The sequence below is a fragment of the Chiloscyllium plagiosum genome, unplaced genomic scaffold, assembly GCF_037043375.1.
Source record: "Chiloscyllium plagiosum isolate Xiang-an unplaced genomic scaffold, Cpla_swu_hap1 HiC_scaffold_14, whole genome shotgun sequence".
Classification (NCBI taxonomy): Eukaryota; Metazoa; Chordata; class Chondrichthyes; order Orectolobiformes; family Hemiscylliidae; genus Chiloscyllium; species Chiloscyllium plagiosum.
Window position 1 is genome coordinate 95,478,462 of NW_028270152.1, and position 11,177 is coordinate 95,489,638.

The window sequence follows — 11,177 nt, forward strand, 5'->3', positions numbered from 1 at the left end:
CTTAGCGGTGGCAAATGAAGTTCAATGCAGTTAAATGTGAGGTAATTCAATTTGGGAACAATAACAGGAAGGCAGAATACTGAGTTAATGAAAGGATTCTTGGTAATGTGGATGTGCAGAGTCATCTTGGAGTCCATGTACATAGTTTCCTGAAAGTTTCCAGCCAGATTATTATTTTTTAGATTAATCACATTGTGTAAACAGTCCCTTCTGCCCAACAAGTCCACACCGACACGCCGAATCGCGACCCACCCAGACCCATTCCCCTAACACTACAGGCAATTTAGCACGGCCAATTCAACTGACCTGCACATTTTTTGGATTGTGGGACGAAACCCACGCAAACACCGGGAGAATGTGCAAACTCCACACAAAGAGTTGCCTGAGGCAGGAATTGAAGCTGGGTCTCTGGCGCTGTGACGCAGCAGTGCTAGCCACTGTGCCACCGTGCTTCTAAGAAGGCATACATTGTTTTCGGTTTCATTGGCAGAGGGTTGAGTTCCTGAGTCATAATGTCATGCTGCAACTATACAAAACACTTGTGTGGCTCCACTTGGAATATTTTGAACTGCCATTCGCCCCATTCCAGGAAGGATGTGGAAGCATTGGAAAAGTTGCAGACGAGATTTAACAAGATATTGCCTATTCTGGAGGAAAGGTCTTTTCAGGAAAACCTGAGAGACTTGGGTCTGTTCTGATTGGAAAGAAGAAGTCAGAGAGCGGATTTGATACAGAGTTACAAGGTTTTTGCAAGGTTTCTGAAGGTTTGTAGCTCAGGTTGAGGTTTCGGGTGTAGGTCTGCTCGCTGAGCTGTAGGTTTGAATCAAACCTACAGTGCAGCGATCAAACCTACTCCAGAGAGTTACAAGATGGTAAGAGGATTAGATAGGGTAGATTGTGGAAGTCTTTTTCTTTGGAAGATGATGTTAGCTTGTACGAGTGGTCATTACTACAAATTGAGGGGTTTATAGATTTAAGCCGGATGTATGAAACAGGTTCTTTGCTCATAGAGTAGTAAGGACGTGGAATGCCCTACCTGTCAATGTCGTTAACTCGGTTAAATTATGGAGAATTAAATAATCCTTGGATAAACACATGGATGATGGTGGGATAATATAGGGGGATGAGCTTTGATTAGTTCACAGGTCGGCACAACATTGAAAGCCAAAGGGTCTGTGCTGCGCTGTATTGTTCTATTTTTCTATGTTCTAAAGCCAAATCTCCACATCGGGAACCTCCAACCCCATGGCATCAATTGGGATTTCACCAGTTTCCACATTTCCCCTTCCCCCACCTTACTGCACTTCAAAACTTCCAGCTCAGCACCGTCCTTATGACCTGTCCCATCTGTCCCATTTCCTTCCCATCCATGTGCATCATCCTCCCCTCAAAAAAACTATCAACTTTACAACCTCCTCCGGCACCTATTGCTTTCCCAGCTACCTTCAGCCCGGCCCCATCCTCTCATATTTATCTCTCCACACTCGAGGCTTGTAACCAAATTCCTGATCGAAGGCTTTTGCATGAAACGTGATTTTTCTTCTCCGAAGATGCTGCCTGACATGTTGTGCATTTCCAGCACCACAATCTTGAATCTAATCTACAGCATCTGCAAGACTCACTTTCACCTAATAGTCATGGGTGTCCTTAATTTCCTCTCTCCCTTTCCTGACTCCATTTTCAATAAAGTTTAGAGATGTGTAAACAATACATCAGCTTTGTCCCAAAAACAGCAAGAGACATGTCTTGGTTTTCGATTAATTTGCAGGGCTCTTTCAGTTCAGTCATTTCCTGGGACATCATCTCTTTCAGTATGAGCATTAGGAAAGAACATTCCTTTTAGCAGAAGAAAAACATCAGTCTGTCACTCACCTTTGCTTCATGCACAAGGGCACCCAGACTCTTCCGTACAGGACTTTTTGGAGTTTCTCTTGATTTTAATGGCAGTCAGTCTTTTGACTCTTCCTACCATGTGTTCGACTCAAACGCCCGAGATGCAATTGAACCTGCAAAGATTTTGACCACCCATTCAACCTGTTACTATCCATTTCCAGATTCCACTGTCCTCATCACAAAATGCCCTCCCACCTATTGTGTATCGTCAGTAAATCTGGACACATTCCACTTTGCCAATTCCACCAAGTCATTAATGCAGGTATAAATCATTGAAGTCCTATGACTGACCATTCCAGCACTTTGCTAATTACATTTTTACAATTTGGGAAATACGCAATAATCCAGATTCTGTGTCTTCCACTAAATAAATAACAGACTATCCTGACTTTTTTTTTGCTCAACACCGTGAACTCCTACCTTGTGCAATGGCTTTTGATATGGTCCCTTATGGAATGCCTACCAAGATTTGATCAACTCTACTTGTATTATGATCAAAGAACTATGGCAAAGTTGTCAAGTGTGTTATTCCTTTCAACAAATGATGTTAACTCAGTTTGACTCCAATCATCTTTTCTCAACGTTCTTTAATCTCTTTCTTCATAATGGTCTCTCGCAGTTTCCAAATGACAGATAAGATATTGGAACAGATGGAAGCCATTCGTCCCATCAGTTCAGCTCCACTTTTTAATGAGGTCATGTCTGATTTGGTTAATTCTTAACTGCACTTTTCCGCCTTATCCCCATTCTTCTTGATTCCCAAAGTGACTAATTGTCTCGCCGTCTCAGCCTTGATTATACCCAGCCTTGACAGCCTTCCATTGTAAAGAATTCTGCAGATTTTCTACTCTTTGAAATACATAATATCCTCCTCGTCTGTGTCTTAAATGACTAACGGTTCCCCTGAGATTAGGCTCTTTATACTCTAAGCAAATGTCGTTTTTCATTCCATATCTTAAGTCCCAGTCCTCGAAACTGACCCTGATCGTTGGCAGCATTTCTTCCAGAACATCAACCCACCCCTCCGCACTGTGCCCTCACCCATCAGTATAAACAGACAATGAAAATCTCCAGTTAACCTTCCATTTTCCAAAGAGAAAAATCCCAACCTCAGTAATTTCTCGACAAAAGGGGTTTGCTCATCGCTGGACATAATGTAAGGCGGAGGATTGCCAAGAGGTTTTCGGAAAATATCGCCAGTTGTCAGGTTAAAAAAAAGGAAAAATACCAGTAAACCCATGTCTCCAGCTTTGGGAAAGTTTAGAATATCTTTGGGAAGCGGAATCTGAGGAGAACGAAGGGCAGATTTTCCAACTTAACAGAGTTAGTCTTTAAGAGGCTGGAACGTTGACTCTGTTGTTCTCTGGACATGAACCAATCTGAGACATTGAAAGGATTTTCGTTCCTGCGCGTCAGGAATTCAAACCTCGCCACGGCTACAGGAGCACGAGAAAACTAGTGTACAAACAAATTACCAAAAAGTCTCGAAGAAAGCAGGACTCCGGTTGTACAAAAGTTGGTTTCTGTCACATGGATGTGTTTGCAGAGGGTACAGGACTGTTGCCATTTCACTACAGTGAATGGTCCAGGATTTAGTTTGGAATGGTAAAACTATTCCAATAGAGAACAACAATCAATTTGGGAGGGGTAGGCTGAAGTTTGAATTCGTGAAAAGACTGTTCCATGGATCGTGCAACGAGTCAGTTCACCCGTGTCTGTTGCGTAATTGGTCAACGCGTTCATCCATTAACCGAACGGTTGGTGATTTGAGACGTCCCAGGGTTGGATCTCTCATTGCTCCTATTTCATTGTTTTCTTTCCTATATAGCTCCGGGTTTTTAATGTGATCAGGAAAATGTTCCCCAACAGGAATCTTATCCAGAACCTCAACGGAATTTCTGTATTGTTTTAATGGTTAATGTAAAGGACTGTGGATGTTGGGAATCTGAAAGAAAAATAGAAAATTCTGGGGAATGTCAACAGGTTTGCCAGTACTACTGGGAGAAAGCGGAGTTCTGATAACGTTCTGAAGAAGTTCTGAAACATTGAATTGCCTTTTCCCAGCCTCGATCCTGCTCGACCTGCTTAGTATTTTCCTGCAATATCCGCCTTCTTTTAAGCTGAATATCGATTCCGCCTATCGGGGTGGAACACCCAGACCCACTTTGTCCCGACATTTCATCGATTTGAAAGCTGTGGTTTTTGAATTCAAATAAACCAAACAATGATTCACTACTGCTAAGCTCCCTAGAGTGAGAGACCTGGAAATTAAAGCCCACGCAGTCCATCTGCAGTTGTGGCCGAGTGGTTAAGGCGATGCACTTGAAATCCATTGGGGTATTCCCATGCAGGTCCGAATCCTGTCAACTACGAATGAGGGTGAACTTCGCGATATGCTCTGCTTTTGGAGATTCAGATCGCGGCGGGGAGAATCACTTCATCCACGTCATGAATGGTGCAAATCTCCAGCGCACTCAACGAACTGCACAGATGCACTGCCAAATTTGTTTAGACTCGTTACGACACAGCGTGAACCTTCCTGCTTACTATAAAACCAGCAACACAGAAACGATTTGTGCCGTACAGGAGTCTGCAACAATTCGATTGGTCAAGAACTACACAAAGTAAAAATTAAGAACTTATTTTTTGAAGTAAAAGAGAGAATAATTAACAATCCACGATTGACAATGTATTTCTATTACCCATTTTGACGTTCCCTTCGATAATACTATTCAGATAAAACTCCCAAAATAACACTTCTTTTCTCAAAACCAGGCAGCTGGAGGTTCTTGTCTTCGGATCTTCCTGTGTCTTCTTTTTCCTTGTTAGGACCTTCTGTGTCACAGGTCACAGACCAAAAAGGTATTTTTCTGAGATATATTTTTTCAAGAAGTTTGTTACCTGCAAGAACTTGGCAGTCCTCCTTTCAACTGCTCAATATCCCCCGTCTCATACCCCAGAGCATCTGATTGGGTCATTTTTTTAAGACTTCCAAGGTACGCAATTAAAATTTGAATTGAAATGTATATTTTATTCTAATTAAAATTTGAACTGAGCAGCCAAACTTGAACTGTTTATGACGCCAGTTAATGTACTAATTGAATTGTTCGACCCAATATTACGTCGTTGTTTTACTGAGAACACTTGTTGCTGTGTCTGGTTGTTCTGCTGCTTTTAACTGTCTTAAACGTGCACCAATATGTTTAAAACACCTCGCCTCTACAGGAAAAATGAGCCATCACAATGAAGATATGTTTTCATTTTAATTTTTAAATACTTTACTCTAATATACAGATAAGTTTCATACAATTTCATCTGAATGCCATCAGTTAAATCTGCGATAATGTGTCTGTTAATACATTCTACTGTACGGAAGGTAAGCTAATTGGAATTGGACAGTCAAAACAAAAGAGTTGGCATCTAACAGCTCGGGTTTGAAGGGTAAGTGGATTATTTAAATACCTGTGAGGAGCTAATCAAAGCACATGTGCAAAAATAAAAGCAGTCACAAATTCTTCACATAAAATACGTTGTACCGCTCATTCAGAGAATCATAGAATTCCTGGTTTGTTCACTGGTTTGGTACAATGCGGCACAAGATGCCCAAAATTGCAACATAAAACATACTTAACAGTAGTAAAAAGTAAGAACTTTTCTATTCAACACAGAACCCATTACTAATTGTTTGCTCTGATTATGTCGTTAGTGAGAAGGCCAACCCAATGATAACATCCCTGTGATTACCGTGAAGGTGATTCCCGGGTTTCGGGGACTCATTGCCACACTCAGTTTGCTTCAGGTTCTGAAGTGACCACAGACAAACAGTATCCCTCATCATGGGCCCATTCCACATCGCGAGCGGCTGGCTCATTGATGATCCACTGAAGCTGCAGTGCACAGGGAAAAACATTTGTTTATATCCAGGACAGTAGAGAAAGCAGAGTCAGGGATATGGTCAAAAGGAGACGGGGATAGGGAGGAGAGTAATATAGGTTGTGAAGCAGAAAGTGTGACCTGGAATGAGAGACAGAGACAAGGAGTGTAGAAGGAGGAGAGGCAACGGCAGGATTTCATAAACCCAGTGATTCGTGGAGAATCCTTATGGGGAACCATACAGAGGTGGAGAGGGTGAGCAAAAATGTGAGAGAAATAGAACACAAGAGTTGACGGGGTAATTAAAACATCAAAACAAAAGTAAAAAAAAAAGAGATTCAGCTCTCCTCTCGATTCTGCTGCCTCGGAAAAGTGCTGGCATGTGCAGCCAAATCAACGTCCTTCGCAGTAAGAAAGACATTCGAACGCTCGAAGCACAGTACCCCACTTTGCTCAATCAATATTTGGAACTTTATTGCTGGAACAGCACAGCAGGTCAGGCAGCATCCAGGGAACAGGAGATTCGACGTTTCGGGCACAGGCCCTTCTTCAGGCCTGTGCCCGAAACGTCGAATCTCCTGTTCCCTGGATGCTGCCTGACCTGCTGTGCTGTTCCAGCAATAAAGTTTCAACTTTGATCTCCAGCATCTGCAGACCTCACTTTCTCCTCAATCAATATTTGGGTCCGTGTGAGGTTTGTCCATGGGCCCATGTCTCCAATCAGTGATTGTGCACTTTGGTTTTGGGGGAGCGTGGTGGTGCAGCTCCTGGGGTGGACCTGGGTGTGGTGAATCTGTGATGATGTCTTTGCATGGTTAAATTCTTGCATTTTTCATCGCGATATTTTTCACCACTTAATTGTCAATCTCTGCCTCTGAGGTGATCATCACGTTAACCCATTGATACGGATTAGCTAAATGCAATATTTACAACGTCAAACAAATTACACACGCACACAGCTCAGGCCAGAGTATAGTGCTGATTGAAACATAGGATGCCCATCTGGTAGGATTCACTTTTGGGCTGGTTGGAATTGTTCTTCTTTCTGTACATCTGTACATTGTTACTCTGCCTTCAGTTCAATATTCTTATCTCCTCCTCTCTAATCTCTCAGTTAACCTTCTTCACTCTATGCTTCCAAACCGCTAATGTTCATTGTTAACATTTCACGGACATTTTATTTTATTTCCACCTTTATAATTCCTGACTTCAGTTTTTCCTCATCGTCTCGTGTTCGGAGTGATCAATAATAGACACATGGGGTCATGGAGACACAGACGGAGAGAGAAATATAACGACAAGAAGACGCAAAACAAAGGATTTCTAAAGAAAGGACTGAACGTGGCTTTTGACATTAAAGCCGAAGATTCGTGCACAGTTTCGAAGGTTCTACGATGACTGTTCCACGTTGCAGTCTATGCCCGAGTCTAGATTTTAGATTCTATATGTGGATAAAGGAACTGGATGCATAGCATTGATGTTCCAGCGGTCATTGTTTGGATACAGATGATACAAGTGAAGCATTGATTGCCAGAATGCAATCACTGTTGTCGTAACCTATTGTTACATCTAACCTAACGTCATCTGAAAAAGAAGACGAATCATCTCGTTGTAAGATAATTGAGCTGTATTGGGATTCACGATTTTTCATTTTTGAACACTTGAAATTTCGGCTCTGTAAATTATTATATCTTGAATGACATTTAATTAGCATCGCAATTATGTTTTATGCAGATTTCGTCTCATCTCAATGTTATGAACACATTATGGACCTTGCAGAGAGCTACGATATATTTATATTTATCGTTGAAATGATACCAAAACGTCTCCTTCAAGCAGGCCAACAACGTTTATCTTTCCCGAGGCGTTTCCTTCCAGTAAGACAAAGGAAAGTAATTGAGCCCGATAAAGCGCACACAAATCTAACGTAATTACTTTGGTTCTCTTGATGGCTTTTTGCAGGCTGTCTGGGCTGAAAGGGTGAATTCTCTGATCCTGGAATGAGGGCTTAGACAGCATGGCTTTCTCTTCGAAATCAAAGGCGGAGAACGTTTGTTTTGGTGCTTCTTCTCCTGAACTTGATAGAAACAGCTGATGAGAATGTTAATTGTGTTCGCGAGTTCACTTGCAAAAGGCATGTTTATGGTGAATGTGGCCACAGTGACAGAGCTGACGGCGAGTGCTTGGTCAATATATTACCTTGTTAAATATGTCAAAGGTTTCGAGTTCTCCTAAATCGTTTTGTGTGTGTTTGTGTTATTTTAGCAATGCTGTAAACATACCGCATGTTTTGCTGAAAGCTTTGTGGTCGACATATCGAATCACACATAGTTTCCAGCGCATGACTTTTGCGTTTCAAAAAGTATAGAACTTAGGTCATGCCAACCTCTAAAATGCTTTGTACAAGGCTGAGTTGAGGGTAGTTGGGATCTGGTTTGCTTTCTTCCATAACAAAATAAAGGGTAAGCAAACTTCTGCCTTTAAACGAAGTCATGAAGGTATGATCACACGACGAGAGCAGAAACAAGGAAATCACTAAATTTTCACTCATCTCTCTCACATTGTATCGTCAAACATTGTGGTGCTGGTAAACGCCTGCAGATCAGGCAGCGTCTGGGGAGCGGTAGAGTTGATGTTTCGAGCATAAGGTCTTAATCAGGAATGTATGGGATAGGAACAAGGAGCTAAGAGATAAATGGGAGGGGCTGAGTCCTGTGATATGGGAGTGAGGAAGTCGAGAGATGTTCATAGATGTTGGTGGATAGCGGTGTCAGACTGGAGCGGAGGGTGCAGTGGTCAGGTGCAAAGGAAGTTCAACAGCTCGAACAGTCCAAGTGAGCGATCACAAGAGGGAGGGTTGGATCCTGGATTAGGTGGTGTGAGTGGAGATGAGTAAACTGGTGAAATAGACATTGATTCACCTGTGTTTGGAGACTGGCAAGGTGGAAGACAAGCAGTTTTTCCCCCAGGTGACGACTCGTTAAACTTTGGCGGTGGAGGAAGCAAAGGACTTGCATTTCCTTGGGAAGTGGGGGGGGGGGGGGAGTGAAGTGGTCAGACTCAGGCGGTGGGGTGTAGGCACTAAAGAAAACTGCGACCCTGTGGCAGAACCCAATAAAACCCTCTCCCATTTCAACAAAGACTTGACACTCCTAGACGTCCTCCACCCGCCACCTTCAGGGGGGCACTTCAAAGGGACACTCAAAATGTAGTAAATATTTTTATATAGATATAAACATATAAAATTAAGTTTTTAAAAAAATACGACACTTTATGCCAGAACCAAACCTTCATCTTAACATCATCTTCTTGAAATGTCCACCATCAGCTGCACCCTCCCCTCTGATAAATCATCATATCCCAACACCTTCACCGACAACATTCGCCTTTCGAGCTACCATCCTCCACCCAAATCTCCATTCCAATGAACTATCTATTAGTCCCCTTACCCTCAAATGTCGAGTGCCCTGCTCTCCACATGCTGCCTGAAATGCTGTCCATTCCAACGCCAGACCGTTCACTCTGATCTCCTGCATCATTACTGAATACTTTCTCCTCGTCGATGTTTCCTACGACAAGGACGTTTGTCATAGTAAGCATCCATATTGCTTGAAGAAACGACTGTCAGGTATTAATGTTAAATCTTGAAATAATTCGGCCAGTAACACAAACAAGCTTCCAAATCACCTTTAATCTCTCAGGCTGCTGCATTATTCCACACCTGTCAGTTATTCTATTTTAAATTAGAGTCGTCACTCCTTTACGCCCTCATCAATGTTCCATGCACGTGGACGACCCCACATCTATTATCTTAATCTGTCAAAGGATACATGTAGAATCACATGGAAAGCTGGAAAGCACTATTATTTCTTGACGGAGTGAAATAACGGGGGATTGGGGGGGTGGGGGGGTGTTGGTGGCAGTAAGGGAGCTTGGTGTGCAGTGTGGATCATTTTGAAAATCAAACAATATGTACTTTCTCCAGTTGTAGCTTAACATCCCTTTCAGCCGTTTCTCATTCGCAGTCATCCTTACCAAAAAAAAGGACAGTCTGATGAAAGTCTCAGATTTGAGATGAATGGAAGTGATTCATACAGGGCCAATTGGTACACCGTACTAAATTGTAATTTAGCTATTATGAATCAAGATTATAAATCAATCACCTAAGGGATGACCTCTCATCTGGTTAAAGCTGGGATAATACTTATGTTCAGTACTCCATTGTATATTAGATTTCGATTTTAGGAAATCAATAAAAACTAGGTTCAGATGAATGGTCAGGGATGGAGTTCTGTTCAAAGTTAGCAATGCATTTTACGTAGATTTAGAATTGCCTGTTGGATAAACAAGAACACGATGTTGAATTCCAGGAAGGAGGTCGACGAGTTTTATATTTTGGATTTTGGATAAATCACAAACATATATTGCTCTTTGATTGGGTGTCGGCATAAAATTCAGCATTGGAATCATAGAGAGGATTTTAATTCGTATTAAGGCAGAAATAAGGATCAAGAAGGTTTCTAGTTATAACTTTAACATTGTTTCACTTTAATGCTGAGTTTCGATGATGGATAGATTTGCACTTTTGAAAGAACATGCAGTTACTCTGAAAAAGGAATTGCGAGGATTTCAGATGGTGGAGATCAGAGTCGAGAATTTGTTGCTGGTAAAGCACAGCAGGTCAGGCAGCATTCGGGGGTGCGGGACAATCGAATGTTTCGGCTCAAACCTTACGTCAGGAATTTCCAATGAAAGGCTGATGCTCGAAACGTCGATTATCCTGCTCTTCTGATATTGCCTGTCCCACAGTGATTTTTCAAACATCACACTCTCGAAAACTATTCAGACGGATAGGTTAAGAGTTTAGCATGTAACATGGAGTTGTTCTTTGTCCGTTTTGGTGTTATTCTAATTCACGATGTTAGGTTTGATTGCAAAGAAATTTGTATGTTGTAAGAAGTGTAAGGCAACTATTTATGAACGAGCGAGATGCTAACGAAAGTACAGTGACAGTAGGGAAGTATTTATCAAGAAAGCATAGCATTTGCTGAGGAAGAAGTGCTTGATGAAAAGGTGTAGCGAAGTTGAACAACAATTTTTTTCCAGATAACATTCATTCAAGGACCTTGAAAAAGGGAGTTGAGGGAAATATATACTTTAAAGAAATTCTGCTTTTTCTTTAATTAGCAAAAGTTGGGGAGGTGCCGGAATATTGGAATATTGCAACGGTATTGCTGAAAAGAGGTTGCAAAAGTAAAATCCGAAATTACAGGCTGGAATCACGACAGAAATTATAAATCAGGAAAGATTTGTTCATCACATGTCAAACGGTAACACGATTAGGAACATGGTTTCCCTCATGCAATTTGTGTCTTCAAAATTGCCAGACGTTTTAGAAGAGGCAACAGAAA